General features: G+C 41.7%; 5 pseudogenes; all 5 read right to left on the bottom strand.

Annotated features, from left to right (window-relative positions):
* Positions 1-4,684: 4,684 nt before the first annotated feature.
* Positions 4,685-6,750, bottom strand: LOC149519313 (25S ribosomal RNA; annotated as a pseudogene).
* A 174-nt stretch (positions 6,751-6,924) lies between these two features.
* Positions 6,925-7,080, bottom strand: LOC149519312 (5.8S ribosomal RNA; annotated as a pseudogene).
* Positions 7,081-7,270: 190 nt separating this feature from the next.
* LOC149519311 (18S ribosomal RNA) lies at positions 7,271-8,377 on the bottom strand (annotated as a pseudogene).
* A 5,742-nt stretch (positions 8,378-14,119) lies between these two features.
* LOC149519310 (5.8S ribosomal RNA) lies at positions 14,120-14,275 on the bottom strand (annotated as a pseudogene).
* Positions 14,276-14,487: 212 nt separating this feature from the next.
* LOC149519309 (18S ribosomal RNA) lies at positions 14,488-16,299 on the bottom strand (annotated as a pseudogene).
* Positions 16,300-18,298: the final 1,999 nt, after the last annotated feature.

The following is an 18,298-nucleotide window of genomic DNA, read 5'->3' as shown; positions in this document are numbered from 1 at the left end:
GCTGGAATGAAGATTCCATGCTTGGAAAACCTATCCACCACTACAATGATGCTTCTGAACCCTTTTACCTTAGGTAGATCAACTATAAAGTCCAGAGAAACACTCTCTCATGGTTGCTCTAGCACTGGCAATGGCTCCAAGAGACCATTTAGTTTCTTGAGCTCTACCTTGTCCTGTTGGCACATAAGATAAGTCTTCACATAGGCCTCCACATCATCTCTCATGTGTGGCTAGTAGTATCGGTCCTCTAGCAACACCAAGGTACAGCTCACCCCTAGATGTCCAACTCACCTTAAATCATGGTACTCTTACAAAACTTTTTTATGAGCTTTCCATGCTGCGGCACAAACAGTTTACTACCCCTGGTGTACAACAAACTATCCTACACCCAAAACCACCTAGTCTTACCTTGCTGGGTGTACTCTATGAGAGCCTTGGCTGTAGGATCACGCACAAGTCCCTCCTTGATGCGTGGCACCAATGACCCCTCTGGTTGGCTAATGGCAACAAGGTTAGCCTTCTTGTTCAGGGTGTCTGCCACCAGGTTTGCCTGCCCTGGCTTATACTCCATCTAGAAATCAAATTTCGTAAGAAAATCTTACAATCTCACCTGTTTGGGGATAGCTTCTTATGTGTCTGAAAGTAGCTGATTGCCACATTGTCTATCCTAACCACAAACCTTGACCCCAACAGGTAATGGCGCCAAATGCACAAGTAGTGCACCACTGCAGTCATCTCCTTCTCTTAGACTGTGTACTTACACTTAGTCTCATTCAACTTTCTACTCTTGAATGCGACTGGATGTCCTTTCTGCATTAACATGCCCCCTATAGCAAAGTCTGATGCATCCGTATACACCTCATATGGCTTGGCATGGTCTAGCAAAGCTAAGACTGGCTTCTCATTCACATCCTGCTTCAACTTGTCAAAGGCTTCCTGGCACCTTACACTCTATTCCCATGCTTTCCATTTTTTGAGCAAGTCAGTCAATGGCATGGCTATTGCTAAGTGGCTTTTGATGAAGCGCCTGTAGTAGTTGACCAACCCAAGGAATAACCTCAACTCAATGACCTTGGCTGATGGTTCCCAGTCTAGGATGACGCGCACCTTGCCTTCATCCATGCGTATCCTGTCACTTCCCACTATGTGGCCTAGGAATGGGACTCCTGCTAGGCAAATGAGCACTTCTCCCTTTTAACAAACAGCTTGTATACCCGTAACACTTCAATCACCTACCTCAAGTGGTCTACATGCTCTCCCAAAGTCTAGCTATAGATCACAATGTCATCCAAATAAACCATAACAAACCGATTAAGGAACGACTGAAGTACCTTATTCATAAGGGTGCAGAATGTTACTGGGGTATTCGTGAGTCCGAATGGCATGACCAGGAACTCATATGAACCATACTGAGTGACACATGCTATCTTGGGCTTATCTCCTTCTGCGATCTTGACTTGGTAGTAGCCCAACCTCAAATCCAGCTTGGTGAACCACTTGCGCTCCTAAGTTGGTCGAACAAGTCCGCAATGAGTGGGATAGGATACATGTTCTTAATGATTAGCTTGTTCAAAGCCCGGTAGTCTATGCACAGTCGTAAGGACCCATCATGCTTGGGTTGGAATAGAATCGGTGTACCATATGGTACCTTCGATGGCCTAATAAAGCCAGCATCAACTAACTCTTTGAGTGGCTTCCTTATCTCCTCTAACTCTAGTGGAGACATTACTGGTGGCTTGGCCTTAGACACCAACTTGATCTTATGGTCCACCTCCCTCTTAGGTGGTAGCTAGCTAGGTAGATTTACGAGCATCACATCACGAAAGGTCTTCAGCACCTTTAGCACCTCTAAGGGTGACTCGATCTTCTTTTCCCTTGGCTCCTTATGCTTTAAGGCTGCCAAGAAGGTGTCTTCTTATCTGTTTACCACCTTGGTAAATTGGATGGCTGACACCACCAGTGACCCAACTCCGGACCCTTTCCTCAATGGCATTAGACATTGGCACCGAGCATCTATGATGCAAATACAATTGCTAAAAGGCACAAGGAGGGCATTAATCCAAAAAAGGAAATCTAACCCAATCACAATCTCATAGTCATCAAAGGGTATTACTTCTATGGTCTCCTTACCTTTTCAGTCTCCAAACTACAACTCCACTCCCCGTACTACTCCAATAGCTGGAACCTCCTTGGAGTTCACCATTTTGATGGTACCAATCCCTTTCTGCACCTTTAGTCTGAGCTTTTGGGCTCCATCACCTGAAACAAACAAGTGTGAGGCACTTGTGTCTACCAATGCATTCACCTTCTAACCCGCAACCATCAGATCCATAAATATCAGGCCTTTTAGCTTACGACTTCCCTTACTCTGGATAGCATTGAGCATCAATGGCCCAAGCTTTGCTGCCTCTACCTCTAGCTCCTCATAAGACTCCTTGTCTATAGTAGCTAGCTTGCCCTTCTATGGGTAATTACGTGCTATGTGGTTCCTTCCACATACGTAGCATACAAGCGGCTCTCACTCCCCATTTGTTTTTCACTTGCCTACTAGCGGCTTCTTCTCACCATCCTTAGTTGAACAGTCTCGATCCCTATCCTTGGACTCTTGGTCATGGTCTTTCCTCTTGGACTGCTTCTTTCAGTCCCTATTGTCCTTGCCCTTACCTTTGGGCTTGGAAGACTTAAACTTGTTCAATGGTCTAAATTCTATCAAGGATTCAGCAGTAGTCATGGCTTTAGCCAAGTCATGAACTCCCTTCTGTTGTAGCTCATGTTTCACCCATGGCTTCAGCCCATCTATGAAAGCAAACAGGGCATCTTTTTTTCCTAGATCCGAGATCTGTAGCATTAGCTCAGAGAATTTTTGGACATACTCTCTTATGTCCCTTTGCTAGCTCAACCTACACAACTTTGCCTGCACCTCATCATCGGTATACACAGGGTAAAACTGCTTCCTGAACTTTTTTTGGAACTCTGCCCAGGTTTTAATCTTGGTGTTCCCATGCCTGACATCATCACACCTGCACCTTCACCACAATAATGCCATATCAGTAAGATACATAGCAGCAGTGCTTACTTTTATTGCCTCATCCTACATGCCCATGGCCTGGAAGTACTGCTTTATACCCTACAGGTAGTTGTTTACTTCATTGGCCACCTTAATCCCCTTGAATTCTTTAGGCTTGGGGACATCCATCCTGGACTTAGACACTCTAGCAAACATACCGTTCCCAATGGCAGTCTTATAAGCAATGAGCTCACTGGTGAGCTTTTGTATCCTCTTATTGATGGCCTCCATGCCATCATGCATGGTCTCCACTATAGCCTCCAAAGATTCGTTCTTTTAGGTGATCACGTCCATGCCTTTATTGAGAGTAGCTTGTAACTCACCTTGGAGCTCCTTTCCCATGGAGTCTAATGCTTCAATGCGAGTCTCTACCTCTTCAAGCTTCTCCCCCATGTCACCCATGGTCACTTTCACCTTGGCCAGCCTACCATCCCTGGTAGACCAGATGTCTCTCGAATTGGCCTTCTTACCTCTTCCATGCCCTTGCTCCTGCGCCCTAGTTGTTAGCTAGCAACATCACTCTGGGAAGCCATTTTCTCGACTGTGATCTAACCTGAACAACACAAACATGTAGAACCAAACTTGCTCTGATACCAACTGTCACGGGCTTCGACGTTAGACTCAAAATTCATGCGGCCTTAGACTTGGAATCACCTCATTCTAGCCTAAGTCAGCCTAAAACACCTATGTACGGGCACTAGAATAATGGGAAGGGCTAAATACGCAAGTTTGAGAGAAATAAGAAAATAAGATAGCTTGTTGGAATATGCTTTGTATTCACTAAAACAAAAGTGTATGATGATATACAAATGAGGGTGGAGTAGCCCTCTATTTATAGTTGAGGCTCACAGCTACACTTATGGCTAAATCCCTAGTACCAAAGCTAAAATCAAGGAATTACAAAGATTACAATCAATCAAGATTCCATCTCTTAATTCTGAGGGTCAACCAAATCTACCAGAAAGCTCCTGTTGATCCTGAAGGCTTCTAAAAGATCCCCTTACGCATCTCCCCTCTTGTGCCCTTTTGGAGGTGGTGAGGGCATCATGCAGGCCAGGCCTTGGTTGTACGGGCGTTCTGGCTTTCTTTTCAAGGCCTTGCGCACAAACTCCCGCCAGTGTGCCTAGTGTGCGGGCTTCAACCTCGAGTGCACGCACTGGTGCACCTGATGTGCCTGGCATGCCTGCCCAGGGCATGACACTCGTACCAAGTGCTAGTATTTGGTGATGGTGTCCTTGGCAACATCTTACACCAAGAGGCCAACATCTGCTAATGGTGTCTAGGGCAACAACGGGCCAACATCTGTTGATTGTGTTTGATGATATTGCTTGCACCATCCAAGGGCTAATTGTTGTCGATGGCATTCTAGGCAACAACCTACACCAAATGTTAGCATGTACTGGTGGAGTTCGAGGTAAGTGCTCGCACCAAGGGCCAACCTGTCTCTGTAACAAATACCAAGGGCATTTGGTTGTCATTTACTTAGATTCTCAGATGAGGGATGTCATTGCTTGATTGAATCAATTGCAATAAAGAACACCATTCATCCCTAACCTTAAAAGGGTGCAGTGTAAAAAGAAAAAAGGTAAGAAGACTTCGGTGGGTGTAAGGGGAGGGATGAATCAAAGCGATAGAGGGTTGAATCTCAGTGGATTATAGAAGCAAGGTAACTCTATCACTTACAATACCTCATCGTATATTCAAGTCATATGCAAAGGATTCTACCTGCCATTTGATGGGAATTGAGCTCTAAATAAGCCCATGCAGCTTATCCACCTTAGGGCTACACTTATGATACTTGCCCTTGGGGGCCATGGGCCCTTATTATGGGTTGACAATTAGGTGATGGGCGCGTGCATTGCTTCTAGCCTAGATTTTGACTTTAGAGGCATTTAGTCATAATTCAGCGTATGGTAGCTTCGTGCCACTAGCTTTTCAACCAAGTGTGACGACCAATTATGCAAATCAATGGTTCCTTTCGTGCTAGGTTGAATTACTATTACGACACTGCCATCGATAGGGTAAAACTAACCTGTCTTATGATAGTTTAAACTAGTTGATGTTACTTATTGTTGGGTGAACAATTCAACACTTGGTAAATTTTGCTTCACAATGATAAGAAAAACTGACATTAAAGGATCAAAAAGCAACATCTTTATGAATGCTTGGCTATTTCAAGCTAGTTATCCCTGTGTAACTTTTTTGATACCTCTAGCTTCAAATTTTGAAGGTCTTAAGGATTAATAGGCCATATTTTAATTGTTTGTATTCGTACTAGAAATCAAAATCAAATGAGTTTTTACCATTTTATTCCACACGTGATTTCTATCTAGTTGAGCCTTTGCTCTGATGACCTGGTATAGGTCATATGCTTAAGCATTATCCATTTTCAAGACTAGTTAATTTGACAAGTGAGTTGTTACACACTTCTTACTAGATTTCAACTTTCATAATCACCATCCTGCTATCTTAATCGACCAATACCCTTTATGGATTCTAGGTTAGTGCATAGTTAGGTACCATAACTCAGGTTCTAGTTCATCCCGTAATACCAATACTACTTGCCAAAAATGGCCTATTTGGAGCTCTTGATTTTATGGTGCATTCAACAAAATAGCCATGCTATCCTACCTATTTAAAGTTTTAGAATATGTTAAGGGCATTATGCCTCTGATGTCTCTAATCATTGGCTTTACCTTATAGAACTCACTAAAGGCTCCAGTTATCCTGAGGGAAACTTCGAAGGGAACAAGCTATTAGATGGTTCGATTAGTCTTTCGCCCTTATACCCAAGTTAGATAAATGTTTTACAAGTCAATATCACTGTGGGCCTCTGCCAGAGTTTCCTCTGGCTTTGCCCTACTTAAGCATAGTTCACCATCTTTCAAGTCCCGACAGGCATGCTCACACTTGAACCCTTTTCAAAAGATCAAAGTCGATCAATGGTGTACCCGTAAGGGATCCCGTCAATCAGCTTCCTTATGCTTTATGGGTTTTCTAGCTTGTTGACTTGCATACATATCAAACTCTTTGGTCTATGTTTCAAGACGTGCTAGATGGAGAGCCTACAGGCTAACGTCAAGAGCACATGGATGTCAAGGTATGTCGAGATGGCACATGCTGCATTCTATGATCATGGTGACGATGTCTTTGCAAGCTTATCAAAAGCTCGGGCTTAGGTTACAATTGTAACCCACATTACTCCATGCCTCGAGTTGATCGATTGATTGACTCTTGCCATTCCACATCCAATCGGAGTGCATTGCTAGCCTACATATTTTCTCTCCTGACAATTTTAAGTATTTTTTAACTCTCTTTTCAAAATCCTTTTCATCTTCCCTTATGGTATTTGTTCGTTATCGGTCTCTAGCCTGTAATCAACCTTGCCACCAGATTTGGGTTGCATTCCCAAACAACCTGACTCATAAATAGCACCTTGTGGAATGACAAGGTCTTGGCACTATAGTGCTCTCACCTTTTCTAGCACCCATTTCTAGGAGACTTTGGCCTAGTCCATTGCTAAAGATGCTTCTCTATACTACAATTGGGACATTAAAAGCACCTGATTCTCAAGCTGGGCTCTTTATGCTTTGCTCACCGTTAACGGAATCCTAGTAAGTTTTTTTACCTCTATTTATCGATATGCTTTAACTTAATGAGTGATCTCACTTAACATGGGGTCACGATACGAGCATCAATTGAGTGACATGGAAGGTCTGATAGGGTTTAGATGGACAATAAAGGCATGTCATTAGAGACAAGGCAAGCCCAACCATGACTAACGAGATCATGGGAGGCTATCTTCTGCCCATTTATCCAGAGCTCGATGAGTGAGAGGGTGAAGGGGGTAATGATGCGGACACCATGGTAGGCATGCCTCTCAGCCTAATGCTTAGGGAGCAACTTGTGTACAAAGACTCAATGGTTCACAAGATTCTATAATTCACACCAAGTATCACATTTTGTTACGTTCTTCATTGATAAGAAAGCCAAGATATCCATTGTTGAGGTTTATTTTGGTTTTTCACAACAAAAGAAGTTATATCCATTAATCCCTGATTAGCAACATTTATGGTTGTCAATCTTTACTATGTTTAGACCTAGTAAGTTTCCTCGTATTGAGTCAAATTAAGCTACAAGCTCCACTCCTGGTGGTGCCCTTTCATCAATTCTATTAAGTTTCAGTCGTACGACCATACCCCCTAAAACCCAAAGACTTTGATTTCTCATAAAGTGCCAGCAAAGTCCTAAAAGTAATATCCATTGATCCCTGGTTGTCATTATTTATGGTTGAGACTAGGACTATATCTAATAGTTTTCGAGCCCTTAACTTTCATTCTTAATTAATGAAAACATTTTTGGCAAATGTTTTCACATTTGTTTGTCTTTCATAAATCCAAGAATTTCACCTCTGACTATGAAATATGAATGCCCTCGATTGTCCCTGTTAATCATTACTTTAATCCTGAATGCCAACACAATAGGACTGAAATCCTATGATATTATCCTATGCTAATGTATACAAATGTAGGCTTACTTTGAGTACTTTAATTTTTTCAAAGTAACAGTACCAGAGGAATGACTTGGCCAGTTAAGGCTTGGAGTGCATCCCCGATAGTAAGGATAAATAGATCGGTGCTCACCGTGAGATAGATTGAATGGCCCAACCCTAGTTTTAACTACAAGCTTTTTAATTGCAACAACTTAAATATAAACTATTGGAGCTGGAATTACCATGGCTACTAGCACCAGACTTACCTTCCAATGGATCTTTATTAAAGGATTTAGATTGTACATATTCTAATTACTAGACTCATAAAGCCTGATATTGTTATTTATTATTACTATCTCTCCATGTTAGGATTGGGTAATTTACGTGCCTATTGCTTTCCTTGGATGTGTTAGCTATTTCTTAAGCTCCCTTTCTAAAATCAAACCCTAATTCTCTGTTACCTATCACCATCATAGTAGGCCACTATCCTAATATCAAAAGTTGATAGGGCAAAAATTTAAATGATGTATTGCCAGCATAAAAACCTTACGAACCGTTGAGTTATCATGAATCATCAAAGCAACATGGAAAACTCACATCGACCTTTTATCTAATAAATGCATCCCTTTTAAAAGTCAGGGTTTGTTGCACATATTAGCTCTAGAATTATTATGGTTATCTAAGTAGTAGATAGCATCAAACAAACTATAACTGATTTAATGAGCCATTCATATTTTCACAATTTGAATTAGTTCATACTTACACATGCATGGCTTAATCTTTGAGATAAGCATATCATTACTAGCAAGATCAACCAGGTAGCATCCCTTTAGGATGTTGGCATTGTATAGGGCATAATGCACTGACCAAGTGGCAGAGAGAGCCAACACGAAGCACAAGCATCATGCATGTTGAGCATGTAAAATGGATAGCATCAGACAAACAAAGGCCGAGAGCCCATGCCCATAAAATGTTATGCATCTGAGAGCATGATTGAACACTAGTGCACCAATACAATCATGGGGGTTTAGATGGCACACTTGGGACATGAGGCATGATTGAAGTCCAACCCGTAGCCACTAAGGACACAATATAGATAAGGGATGGCAAGACATCCAGTTTCCATTGATTAAAGTATATAGCACAGGATCCCAATTGTGCCTATATGGGGAGAGATTGAAAAGGATGACCATATAGGGGGAGATTGAAAAGGATGACAGGTTAATAGTTCGATGCATTGAGCATGGAGCCTGCCAATATGCATAACCATAGCACAACTTGTGTGCCCATTATGTACAAGTGGTAGCTTTCATGCACACTAGTCCACAACCCACCCAATCGATTACTAGATAAGCGAGCAAAAAAAATGACATACGAGGCCACACCACAATTGCTTGGCATAAGAAAAACATAAGCAAAGGCCACAAGACTACCCCTGCCATCCAACAGGCAATAATGGCCTGACACCACCAATACTTGGTATGGCTGAGATTGCACATGCAAACTTCACTATCACCACCTAAAGGGGACATTGCCCAATTCAAGGACTTATTCCTAGGGTCTTGGACAACATGGACTGTATACACGAGCTTGGCTAGGCTAAGGTAATTTTTTGGTCGATGAAAAGGGACCGCAAGATTGCTATATTCTTGAAAGACTTGGCTAGACCAAGCCCATGACCATAGCTTTTGCTTGCACCACCATAGGGAGCCATAGCCTAATTTAGGGACTTAGTCTGGGGTCTGGGGGTAGCATTAGTCATAGGTGTCATGAACTGTGCATGAGTCCAAAACCAAAAGGGTTGTGTGACAAGACTTGCTCGAGACAGTATGGGTAATAGACTAGGAAATATTAGAATTGAGGTTGTAAAGGCACAAACTTTACCAAGTGTGCAGGCCAAGGCCAAGGTCGAAGTACAGGAGTAAACTCATAGTAAGATGCATGGTGCCAGGCATGAGGATTGCTTGCTGCAAGGTTTTAAGATACCCTAGGATGTGGCACAGGCAGTTAGGCATAACAGGGTTTAGAATCACCTGGAGATAGGCCAAGTGCACCAACATGAAAGAGTCTAAAGAAGCCTAGAGGTAGGCTACGCACCCGGGCATAGAAAAGTCTAGAGAATCCTAGAGGCAAGCTAGGTACGTAGGCACTAAATGTTCCAGAAAGGCCAGGCACGGGCAAAGTGACAAGCACTGTAGCGCCCAGATGAAGAAGCCTCTAAAAGACCCTAGTTATAGATAGAGTGGTGCCTAGATAGAGAAGACTCTGGAACCCACTAAGTGTAAGTACTCAGTAGAAGCATGGTAGGCCTATAATCCACAAGTCCCATATTTCAACTAGAGTTGGTATCAGAGCCAGTTCCAACTAAAGTTGGTATTAAAGCAAGTTACGATTGTGATTTGTTTCAAACCTTGGCAACAATCAATATTAGTGTTAGTCTAAGGGCATGTACAGCTTGTATACTCATATGCCGGTTATGTTGTTGACTTACAGTAGGAAGCATTGTGTGGGCGATTGTTAGTTATCAGTGCTGAAAGTAAGACACAAAGACACTTGAGTGCTCTTAAGAAAATTATAGGAAAATCCCTAGTTTGAGTTTCATGGTTATGGTGTGCATGCAAAAGCATGGCCAGCGACCTTCAAGTGGAGTGCATGAGTGAGGTGTAAAAAGGTTGCCTATCTATGGCCAAGGGCGAAGGAGCTAGTTCAAAGGATCTATAGTCATCCATAGACTCTCAGTTGGCAAAATCTGAGTTAGCCATGGGAGATTTAAGGGATTGATTCAAGGACACCGAGGATCACAACTAAGAGTTAGACTTAATATAATAAGAGCTTCAAGAAGAGATGCACAATGCCTTGACCCAAGAGATGGAAGTGCTCACATAGCATAATGAAGCTTTAGAGGCTAAGGTGGTAGCCTTATGAGAAAAACTAGAGCAACTTTGACAGGAGTTTGTTGAGTTTCAAGTTGCCATGGTTGTAAATGAGGGTTTGGCACCTAGGGTGGAGATGCTCAAGCTAAAGCATTTCATGGGAAGTTGCTCAGCCAAAGAAGTTGACAACTTCATGTGGGGCATGGAGTAGTACTTTCAAGTGGTTGGTGTAGCGGAGGAAGCCAAGGTAAGCACCGCTACCATGTACTTATCTAATATGGCCTTGTTATAGTGGCATTAAAAGTGTGGTAGCATGCAACGAGGGGAGACTACAATCACCATATGGGATCAGTTTGTAAGGGAACTAACAAGATACTTTAAGTTGAAGTATACAAAAGAAGAAGCTCAGGCAAAGCTTTATTAGCTCACTTAAAAGGGAAAAGTTTGAAACTATTGTCGGGAGTTCTTGAAACTATCACTTATGCTTCCCAGCATGGGCGAGCAAGAAGCCTTGTTCTACTTTCTCGATGGATTAAAGCTGTGGACAAGAATCAAGTTGAAGTGGCATAAGGCCCAAGACTTGAGTCAGGAAATTGTGATTGACGAAGCATTGGTCAAGTATGAGCACACTAAGTCTCTTGAGCCTAAAGATAGTAGCTTGAGTGGGGGAGACAAAAGTAATCGCTCTTCATAAGATGATAAGGCTAAGGTGAAGCCCCAACATTGTAAGGCAAAGGTCGAGGAGCCTAACAAGAACAAAGGTAAGAATGCCATTACCTTTAGCTACTTCTTGCATTTGGGATCACATAGGCCTAAGGATTGCCCACAATAAAAGAAACTCATAGCCATTGTGAAGACTTATAAGGAGTCCAATGGTAAGAATAATGGTAACCATCAGCACTTTGAAGACTTTATGAGAATGATAAAGCTAGGTGCTATTCAGTTAAGTCAAGAGAAGTGGACCTTTCAAGCTCTCGATGAAGGCGATAATGGTGTGGCCATGAAAAGACACCAGCCAAACAAAAAGGATCAAGAAAGTGTGGCCACGGAAAGCCACTAGTCAAACCAAAGAGATTAGCCAAACTTTTCTCATTAGAGTGCATAATGGGTGACATTTAGAAAGAAATAGGTTCAGCAACAGACACATTGACATTAAAGTAAGAGAAAAAGATGATCATGATTATGTACTAAGAACCATTGGGATGAGAGATAAATATCGATCCAATGTGCACTGCGATGAACGGTCAACATTCCCCTGCCAATAAGGTGTTACTAGAATGAGTGAGGGGGAGAATGTTATAGACCACACCTGAGTCCGAAACCAAAAGGGTCGTGTGATGAGACTTGCTCAAGATGGAACAAAAAATAGACCAAGAAAGATCTAAATGAAGGCCCTAAAGACACAAACTTTGCCTAAGTGTGTGGGCCAAGGCTAAGGCCAGAGTGCAAGAGTACACTCGTACTGAGCCATACAGTGCCAAGCATGAGGACTACTTACTGGAAAGTTCTAGAACACCCTAAGATGTAATGTCGATAGTTAAGCACAAAAAGGCCTAGAATTACCTGGAGATAGGCTAGGCTTGTGGGTATGAAAGGGTCTAGAAAAACATGGAGGTAGGCTAAGAGCATGAGTACAAAAGAGTCTGGAAAAGCTTAGAGGTAGGCCATGTGTGCGGGCATCGAAGATTTTAGAAGGGCCAGGTGCGAGCAAAGTGACAAGCATTGTAGCAGCTAGACGAAAAAGCCTTTAGAAGACCCTAGCTGTAGGTAGAGTGGTACCCAAATAGAAAAGGCTCTAGAACCCACTAGGCATAGCCACTCATTAGAAGCACCTGAACTTTTCCAAATCTAAGGGTTCAATAGGGAGCCTAAAACCAACATATTTTTAGAAAAGCCTTAGTTGACCTTGTTGGAGCCTGGGCACCTTAGAACTATCTAAAAGGCCCTTAATGGCTACACACTTGGATTCATTATAACTACAAGTACCATGGGGGCTCACGTATAAATAAGAAAGCTTCCCTTTCATTTGTACATAAGCAATAATTGACAACATAAAGAAACAAGAGTGTGAACATTATAGACTTAGATCTTGAGAGCCTTTGTAGAGAACACATAGGGATTGTGTTCTAAAAGCAAGTGTACATACCCCATCAAGTAAATAAACTACTTTTGCCTTAAATCATTTTCTTTTTAGCTTTCTTTTAAACTCCCAAGAGGTTAGTTGAGTTCTAGCATAAATACATGACACAGTCGATTAGTGCATGGCACAGAGTTTAGGAAAAGGCTAACTTAGGCATATGAATGGTAGTTTTTCACCTAAGGTGCATGATAGCTAGGCTTAAGCTCCTTGTCTGTGACATAGGCATAGGCTTAAGCTTGACATAGCCAAGCTCTTTTTCTATATACACCTTAGTCGGTCAAGGTCATGGTGCCTATAAGTCACTAGAGCAATCAATAGCTTGACAATATGGCTAAAAGGCATGCACAGCCTGGATTTTGCTCTAAGGATGTTGCCATGGATATACGCAATGACAAGCCCATCACACACTCCTACTCCCTTTGTGAGGGGAGAAGAGGGCCCAAACAACCACTCCTTAAAGAGCATAAAAGATTTTACAAATATACTAGTAGTAAACATTAAGGTGTCAGAAATAGGGATAGATTTTTCAAATAGACATATCCCACACGAAAGGTTTACAGGTGCCGATGGTGGTCGAGCCATGTGCCCATACCAAGGCCCAGCATGTGCCAATATTGTTTGAGGCAAGTGCTTATAGCAAAGGCCAGCATGTGTCGATGGTGTTTGAGGTAACTACCTACACCAAGGACCATCTTTTATCAATGTTGATTGAGTCATATGGTAGCACCAGGTCCAGATTATGTCGATGTTGGTGAAAGCATGGGCCCGTACCAAGGATTGGCATGTGTTGATGGTGGTCGAGGCAAGTGCCAATACCAAAGGCCAGCTCGTATCGATAATAGTCGAGGCATATGCTCATACCATGCATAAGGCCTTAGTTGAAATTTGATTCTGGGCCATGATGCATATGATGGGCTTGTGCATATGCTATTGTCATATTTTTTTGCTTAGGGCACCATCATCAGAGAACCTGATCGATGGCATTAGTGGTTCTAATGATTAGGGAAGGGGGCTAGGGTGTGTGCACACATAATGTATGATGGATGCTAGTCTTTGGCCTTTATATTGGTCACCTATCCCCCAAAGAACCTTGACAAGTCGCATTATCTTAAAGAGCATAAGAGCTATTACAAGTTCACAGCCAGTAGCTATTTAAGGTTTTGAAATGGGATGCTTTTTTTAATTGGCTATAAATTCTTCTCCAAATTAGGCTCTTCCTAGTTCACTCACCATTACTAGGGAAATCCTAATAAGTTTCCTTTTCTCCACTTATTGATATGCTTAAACTCAATGGGTAATCCCGCTTGACCTGAGGTCACAATACAAGCATTGATCGAGTGATGCAGGGGTCCGATAGGCTCTGACTTAACAATAAGTGCACATCACCAGAGATAAGGCATGTCAAGAGCTTTACCATCGATGGTCACCACATTTCGTTGCTAAGGATTCATTTTTGGGCCACCATGACTGACAAGATCACAAAAGGCCATCCTCTACCCCTTCACCCAAAGCTTGATGGGTAGGGGGTTAAAGGGGGCAACAATGAATGACACCCAGGTAGGTATGCCCTCAACCTAATGGCTTTGGGCCCAACTTGCATTAAAGGACTCGATAGTTCGTAGGATTTTGCAATTCACACCAAGTATTGCATTTTGTTATGTTCTCCATCAATGCAAGAGCCAAGATATCCATTCCTAATAGTCATTTTGGTTTTTTACGGCAAAATGAGTCAGGATGCCACTCGTGCATACACCATGAACTAGATGGTGATAGTACACACGCTTTTTTTCATTCTAACTGTGGGTGGTGATATTGATTATTTTGCTTGCCTTGAAGGTGGAATGAAGTGACCATCATGTTGCCAAGGGTCGAAAAGGCCTCGAGGCATGGAAGCACCCTTGCCCCATCGATGTTTTGTTAACGCATTCGTAGTTTTACCTACGAATACCTTGTTATGACTTCTCATTCCTCTAAATGATAAGGTTTAGTGGAATTCTCATGATGTTGCATGTAGCGAACCATTCACATTGTTGCTATCCAAACACTTCTCCAAATAATTCAATTGGTAAGAGTGATGGGTGGTGTTTGTAAAGGGCAGGGACATAGTCAACATGAGTTGATGATCATACTTTCTAGGAATTCCTCATTGAATACCAATAATTGCAATGATTTATCCTTGTTATGATGAAATTTTAAAGATTACTCGAGCCTATCAACCAAGGCTATAGACTCATTGAATACATTAGTGTATTGCGCATGTGGTCTAGAACATCTAAGGACATCAAAAACCTGTTATTGCCTTAAACTTTCTTGGTCTAAGTGGATATAATCCTTCTAAGAAGCTAGCCACAAAAGATCACCTCTGTATAGCTAGTTAGTAGGTTGAGGTCTCATTCATTAATAGAATTAACCAGACAAATTGCTCCACTAACTAAGAATAGCCATACACCACCACCTATAAAATCAAGAAAAAGCTCTTAGTTTGTCAATCCTTACTATGTCTGGATCTAGTAAGTTTCCTTATGTTGAGCCAAATTAAGCTGTAGGCTTTACTCTTGATGGTGCCCTTTCATCAATTCCTTTAAGTTTTAGGGTTATGACCATACTCACCCTGGAACCCAAAGACTTTGATTTCTCATAAAGTGCCAATGGAGTCCTAAAAGTAACATTCACTGATCTCTAGTTAGCATTATTTATGATTGAGACTAGGATGGTATCTGATCATCTTCTAGCCCTCAACTTTTATTCTTGATTAATGAAAACATCCTTGGTAAATGCTTTGGTAATTGTTCGTCTTTCATAAATCTAAGAATTTCACCTCTAACTATAAAATAAGAATGCCCCTGATTGTTTTTGTTAATCATTACTTCGATCTCAAAGGCCAAACCCATATGATTGAAATCCTATGATGTTGTCCCATGCTAATGTATACAAGCATAAGCATGCTTTAAGCACTCTAATTTTTTCAAAGTTATAGCACTAGAGGAATGACCTAGCCAGTTAAGGCCAAGAGCATATCACCGGTAATAAGGATGATTAGACTGGTGCTTATTGTGTGGCAGACCAGATAACTTAACCCTAATTCTAATTATGAGCTTTTTAACTACAACAACTTAAGTATGCACTATTAGAGTTGGAATTACTATGGCTACTGGTGCTAGACTTACCCTTAAATGGATTCTAATTAAGGGATTTGATTATACTCATTCTAAGTACTAGATTTATAGAGCTTAGTATTATTTTTTATTATCACTCCATCCCCATGTCAAGATTAGGTAATTTGTGCATTTGTTATCTTCGTTAGATGTGGTAGCCATTTTTAGGCTCTCTCTCTGAAATTGAACCTTAATTCTTTATAACCCGTCACCACTATAGTAGGCCACTATCCTAACATTGAAAGCTGATAGGATAGAAATTTGAATGATGTGCTGCTGGTGCAAAGGTCGTGCAACCTATCGAGTTATCATGAATCATCGAGCAACGAGCAAAGCTCACATTGACCTTTTATCTAATAAATGCATCTCTTCTAGAAGTCAGGGTTTGTTACACATTTTAGCTCTAGAATTACTATGGTTATTTGACTAATAGATACCATCAAACAAACTATAACTAATTTAATGAACCGTTCACAGTTTCATAGTTTCACAGTCTAAATTAGTTCATACTTACATATGTATGGCTTAATCTTTGAGACAAGCATATGACTACAAGCAGGATCATCTAGGTAGCAGTCTTTTAGGAAGTTGGCACCACATAGGCCTCAATGCACTAACTGAGTGGTTAAGAAAGTCGACATAGAACACAAGCGTCGTGTGTGTCAAACATGTAAAATGCATAACATCGAATGAACAAAGGTCAAGAGCCCATACCTACAAAACATTCTTCATCTGAGAGCACGATCAAACACCAGTGCACTAATGTCACCACAGGGGTTTAGGTGGCACACTTGGGACATAGCGCACGATTAAGGTTTGACTCGTAACCCCTAAGGACATTAAAGGGATGGGGGATTGCAAGATATATGGTTTCGATCAATTTAGGTATACAGTATAGGATCTTAATTATGCCCCCAATGTATGATAAGCACATGAAGTGGTCATTGAAGAGGATAATGAGTTGATAGTTTGATGATCGAGCATGGAGCCTATTAACTTGCATAACCATAGCACCACTCATATGCTCATTATGTACAAGTGGTAGCATTCACTCACGTTGATCCATAACCCACCTAATCGATTACTAGATGAGCGAGAGGAGAAAATGATATATGAGGCCATGTTACAATTTCTTAGCACGGGAAAAATGAAAGCAAGGGCCATGAGGCTGCCTTTGCCATTGAACAGACAATAATGGCATAACACCACTATTGCTTGGTCTGATTGAGATTGCATATCCAAACTTTGCTATCACCACCCTATGAGGATGTTGCTTGATTTAAAAACTTCTTCCTAGGGTCATGTGGCAGCATCGACTACATGCACGAGCTTGGCTAAGCTAAGGCATTTTTGTGATTGATAAGAAGGGACCACGAGACTACCAAATACTTAAGAGACTTGGCCAAACCAAGCTCATGACTATAGCTTTTTCTTGCACCATTTTAAAAAGCTATTGCCTGATTCAAGGACTTGGTCTAAGTTTAGGGCAACATTAACCATAAAAATAGGCCTAAGATCAACATAGTTAAGCCTTTTTTCCACATACATGCTAACCGATCAGGCCATTGGTACTTACAGATCATTAAAGCAACTAGTTGCTAGATAACACAGTCAGAAAGCATGCACAATGTCATATTCAAGCCCTGGTGTACCTCAATCTTACCATGATTAACCCTAAGTTAAGTAGAAAATAAGGCCTTATGGTTAGGATAATGGTTTTATAATTGTGCATGAACAGTGTAAGCTCAAAAACATGTTGTTGATAGAGTTTACAGAAAGTGTATGCCTTAGTCCCAAGTTGGAAGGGACAAGTGTAGGCCAATGTATGAGTACCTTGGAGCTTATAGCCAATCAGGTGCTATCAGTCAAAGTCATGAGTGGGTATCTTCGAGTGGGTTAGTATAACAATGAGCAGAATCCAAGACTCATAGTGACCAAGAGAAAAGTCACTAAGCCCAAAGTTGGCTGAAGAAAGGCCTTGAGATGGCTAGAGAGAAAAGTGTCTCTATTTCATATAGTTTTATAGTTCTTGGTAGGATGGCTGGGAAAGCTCTTACTCTCTTTATAAGGGGATGACTGGTATCAACTCTCCCCCACTCATTTAGCTAGTAAGCAAGTAGGGGCTTGGCTAGTCTAAAGTGAGCTATTCCTAGGCACATGTGGTGTTTGAATGGGCGGGCATATTGGGTAATGAGTGTGGCATGGTGTCTCCTTAAGTAATGGTAATCTCAATGATGGTTGGGACTAGTGGGCCTCATATAGCATATTTGCATTGAATCATGAGGTTAGACAGTAGCATTTGCTATGCCCCTTAGTTTCTTTTTCTTGAGCCAGTTCGATGAGCAACCAAGGATCATAAGATGGTGTTTGTGTAGGAAAGGCACCATCAAGCTTGAGGGATGAGAGTGCTAGCAGGCAGGCACACTACTAGACCTTTGTGGCCAATCGGTTGGGTGTGTTGTGGGTGGGTAGCACACCCAAGTTCCTTGAGGCAAGACGGGCATAATGTCAGGTGTCTATCTTGCATGTGAGCAACCTAGAATGAGGCTAAGGGTTGAAACCCTAAGATAG

This window comes from Durio zibethinus, chromosome 4, assembly GCF_047325235.1.
Source record: "Durio zibethinus cultivar Kanyao isolate XHJ-2024 chromosome 4, ASM4732523v1, whole genome shotgun sequence".
In the NCBI taxonomy this organism is placed as follows: domain Eukaryota; kingdom Viridiplantae; phylum Streptophyta; class Magnoliopsida; order Malvales; family Malvaceae; genus Durio; species Durio zibethinus.
This window is presented reverse-complemented; position numbering and strand designations above follow the sequence as displayed.